Genomic DNA, 5,000 nt, shown 5'->3' with positions numbered 1-5,000 from the left:
TGGCGCCGTTGTGTGGCCAAAGAACATGCGCGAATGCTCGTGTCGGAAGGGTTGGTGTCCTGGCCCCGCGGGTGTCACGAATGCTCGGTTGCGAAGACCATGGGACCAGAGCCATGGCACGTCGGATGATGGCTCCAGCTGGCGCCCCGGCACTTTCTGTGGCATTGATGCTCGGTTTCAAAGACAAACGTGCGCAGTGCCAGGGGACCGCGGATGACTGCTCGTGCTGGCCCCGTTGGGCGGCATTGATGGTCGGTTGCAAAGAAAATGCGCGATTGCTCGTGTCGGGGCCCGGCAAGCCAAGGCCAAGCGAGCCATGGCACGTCGGATGATGGCTCCAGCTGGCGCCCCGGCACTTTCTGTGGCATTGATGCTCGGTTTCCAAGACAAACGTGCGCAGGGCCAGGGGACCGCGGATGACTGCTCGTGCTGGCCCCGTTGGGCGGCATTGATGGTCGGTTGCAAAGAAAATGCGCGATTGCTCGTGTCGGGGCCTGGCAAGCCAAGGCCAAGCGAGCCATGGCAACGCGGATGATGGCTCGCTAGTGCTGGCGCCGTGCACAGTGGCCTCGCACACTCGCCCTGCACGCTTCCCTTGCACGCAGCCTTGCACACTAGCCTCGCATGCGAGCCTTGCACCCTAGCCATGCAAACTAGCCTTGCACGGTAGCCATGCACACAAGCCGTGCACATTAGCCATGCGCACAAGCCCCGCACACTAGCCTTGCGCACAACCCTTGCACACAAGCCATGCACTCGAGCAATGCACACAAGCCTTGCACTCAAGCAATGCACACAAGCCCTGGACACTAGCCTTGCACACGGGCCTGGCACACAAGCCTTGGGCACTAGCCTTGCGCACTAGCGTTCCACATGAGCCTTGCACACTAGCCTTGGACACTAGCCTTGCACACAGGCCTTGCACACTAGGCATGCTTGGGCGAGCTGATCCCGCATCAAGTCGACGGGTCTAGGCATTCTTGGGCGCAGATCCCGCATCGTCTCGTCGCGTCTGGGCGCAAACACGTCGCGTCTCGTTGCGTCTTCAGAAGTCGTCGCTAACAGCACCTTTGGTTGCCACTGGTGGTTAGGCTGGTTGGTTGCGCAAACCCTATAGGAGGGTGGCATGCTGGTGGGCGTTTTTGCCCGGATAGGCACTAGAATGTGCAGATTTTGGGCGTTTTTGCCTGGATAGGCTAAGGAATGGGCATGCTTTGGGCGTTTTTGCCCGGATAGGCACCGGAATGCTTGGCCTTGGCTTGTCCTAGCAAGGCATTGCTGGGTTGGGCTCCCTTGGCCTTTTGGGCGCCTTGGACGATGTCTTGCGAAGACCATGGGCACAAGGCCATGGCATATGGTGAGGAAAGGACCACGGTTGCCAAGGTTAGGCACCGGAATGCTTGGCCTTGGCTTGCCAAAGCAGGGCATTGCTGGGTTGGGCTCCCTTGGCCTTCCGGGCGCCTTGGACACTGTCTTGGGAAGACCATGGGCACAAGGCCATGGCATATGGTGGGGAATGGACCACGGTTGCCAAGGCTAGGCATATAGAGAGGAATTGCATTTTTGCCCGGATAGGCACCGGAATGCTTGGCCTTGGCTTGCCATAGCAGGGCATTGCTGGGTTGGGCTCCCTTGGCCTTCCGGGGGCCTTGGACGCTGTCTTGGGAAGACCATGGGCACAAGGCCATGGCATATAGTGAGGAATGGACCACGGTTGGCAAGGCTAGGCATATAGAGAGGAATGGACCACGGTTGCCAAGGTTGCGCAAGTTTTGGGCATTTTTTGCCCGGATATGCCCAAGTATGCCCCGATAGGCCCGTTACGCCCCGGTATGAACGCGTATGCCCGGATAGACTCGGTATGCCTTGGGATACATGCGTATGCCCCGATAGGCTTGGTACGCCCCGATATGCGCACGTGTGCCCCAGTAGGGCTCGGTATGCCCCGGTATGTACGCGTGTGCCCCGATAGGCCCGGTATGCCCCGATATGCACACGTGTGCCCCAATAGGGGTCGGTATGCCCCGGTAGGTACGCGTGTGCCCCGTAATGCACGTTTCGCAGATCTCCCCGCATGTCCCGCCCCTATATGTAATACTTACTTACTTACTTACTTTCTTTCTTGCTTGCTTGCTTGCTTGCAATGGTTGGGAGTGCCCGGCATGCCCCGCTGCAGAGACCAAGGGCGCAATGACTTGGCACCGCGGATGCCGGGACTCCGGCACTTCCCGTGGCACTGATGGTTGGTTCCAAAGACAAAAGGCCGTGCAAGGCCACCGCACCGCGGATGATTTTGCTCGTGCTGGCGCCGTTGTGTGGCCAAAGAACATGCGCGAATGCTCGTGTCGGAAGGGTTGGTGTCCTGGCCCCGCGGGTGTCACGAATGCTCGGTTGCGAAGACCATGGGACCAGAGCCATGGCACGTCGGATGATGGCTCCAGCTGGCGCCCCGGCACTTTCTGTGGCATTGATGCTCGGTTTCAAAGACAAACGTGCGCAGGGCCAGGGGACCGCGGATGACTGCTCGTGCTGGCCCCGTTGGGCGGCATTGATGGTCGGTTGCAAAGAAAATGCGCGATTGCTCGTGTCGGGGCCTGGCAAGCCAAGGCCAAGCGAGCCATGGCAACGCGGATGATGGCTCCAGCTGGCGCCCCGGCACTTTCTGTGGCATTGATGCTCGGTTTCGAAGACAAACGTGCGCAGGGCCAGGGGACCGCGGAGGACTGCTCGTGCTGGCCCCGTTGGGCGGCATTGATGGTGTGTTGCAGAGAGCATGTGCGATTGCAAGTGTCGGCCGGGTTTGGGTTCCCTTGGGCTTTCGGGTGCCTTGGACGCTGTCTTGCGAAGACCATGGGCACAAGGCCCCGTCCTGGCCCCTTGTTCGATTCGCTCTCGTCTTGCGCTTGCTTCCAAGGTCCTCCATGACCTTCCCCATGGCCTTGCTAGATCCCCCCCATGACGCATGACCTCTGTCCGTTGATTGGTTTTGAGTGCACACCATGCCCGGCTTGGCACCGTGTTGTCGCGTGAGTGGCATTTGGATCGTGCATGCTGGTGGGCTACCTGCCAATGCGCACAAGCCTTGCACACTAGCCTTGCGCACGAGCCTTGCACAAAAGCCTTGGACACAAGCCTTGCGCACAAGCCATGCGCACAAGCCTTGGACGCTAGCCTTGCACACAAGCCATGCATACAAGCCTTGCTCACAAGCCTTGGGCACTGGCCCATCGCAGTAGCCTTGCACACAAGCCTTGCGCACTAGCTTTGGGCACGAGCCTTGCGCACTTGCCTTGGGCACTAGCCTTGCACACAACCCTTGGGAACTAGCCTTGCGCACCAGCCTTGCCCACAAGCCTTGCACACCAGCCTTGCACACTAGCCTTGCATACAAGCCTTGCACACTAGCCTTGCACACAGGCCATGCTCACTAGCCTTGGGCACTAGCCTTGCACACAGACCTTGGGCAATAGCCTTGCGCACTAGCCTTGCCCACGAGCCTTGCACACTAGCCTTGCACGCAGGCCTTGCACGCTAGGCATGCTTGGGCCAGCAGCTCCCGCATCAAGTCGGCGGGTGTAGGCACGGTTGGGCGCAGATCCCGCATCGCCTCGTCGCGTCTGGGCGCAAACCCGTCGCGTCTCGTTGCGTCTTCAGAAGTCGTCGCTAACAGCACCTTTGGTTGCCACTGGTGGTTAGGCGGGTTGGTTGCGCAAACCCTATAGGAGGGTGGCATGCTGCGGGGCGCTGGAATGCGCAGGCTTAGGGCGTTTTTGCCCGGATAGGCACTGGAATGTGCTGGTTTTGGGCGTTTTTGCCTGGATAGGCTAAGGAATGGGCATGCTTTGGGCGTTTTCCCCGGATAGGCACTGGAATGGGCTGGTTTTGGGCGTTTTTGCCTGGATAGGCTAACGAATGGGGCATGCTTTGGGCGTTTTTGCCCGGGTAGGCACTGGAATGCCTGGCCTTGGCTGGGCATTGCTGGGTTGGGCTCCCTTGGCCTTTCAGGCGCCTTGGATGCTGTCTTGGGAAGACCATGGGCACAAGGCCATGGCATATAGTGAGGAATGGACCACGGTTGGCAAGGCTAGGCATATAGAGAGGAATGGACCACGGTTGCCAAGGTTGCGCAAGTTTTGGGCATTTTTTGCCCGGATATGCCCAAGTATGCCCCGATAGGCCCGTTACGCCCCGGTATGAACGCGTATGCCCGGATAGACTCGGTATGCCTTGGGATACATGCGTATGCCCCGATAGGCTTGGTACGCCCCGATATGCGCACGTGTGCCCCAGTAGGGCTCGGTATGCCCCGGTATGTACGCGTGTGCCCCGATAGGCCCGGTATGCCCCGATATGCACACGTGTGCCCCAATAGGGGTCGGTATGCCCCGGTAGGTACGCGTGTGCCCCGTAATGCACGTTTCGCAGATCTCCCCGCATGTCCCGCCCCTATATGTAATGGGCTGGTTTTGGGCGTTTTTGCCTGGATAGGCTAACGAATGGGGCATGCTTTGGGCGTTTTTGCCCGGGTAGGCACTGGAATGCCTGGCCTTGGCTGGGCATTGCTGGGTTGGGCTCCCTTGGCCTTTCAGGCGCCTTGGATGCTGTCTTGTGAAGACCATGGGCACAAGGCCATGGCATATAGTGGGGAATGGACCATGGTTGCCAAGGTTAGGCAATATAGAGGGCGGTGGGCGAGTAGGCCATGGCGTCACTTGTTTGCCCGTGTTTGCTCCCTTTGTGCGTTGTTTGGTTTTGGGAGCACACCTACCTTGCTAGGCTCGGCGGCTTACCCCTGCCCTTGTGGGTACTGGGTTGCACGTCTGTTTGCAACCCTATGGCTTGGTTGCTGCTGGCTTGGTTGGGTAGTTTGCCTCCGCCAATGCGCACAAGGGTTCCTTTTCTTCGTACCTGTGAGCTTACCTCCCTTGTTCGATTTGCTTTTGTATTGCGCTTTCTTACAGGGTCTCTCCAATGAGCTTCCCCCCCCCATCTTTGTCCTG

The sequence above is a fragment of the Tasmannia lanceolata genome, unplaced genomic scaffold (assembly GCF_043159265.1).
Source record: "Tasmannia lanceolata isolate RefF3 unplaced genomic scaffold, GAP_Taslan_0.1 ptg000273l, whole genome shotgun sequence".
Classification (NCBI taxonomy): Eukaryota; Viridiplantae; Streptophyta; class Magnoliopsida; order Canellales; family Winteraceae; genus Tasmannia; species Tasmannia lanceolata.
This window is presented reverse-complemented; position numbering follows the sequence as displayed.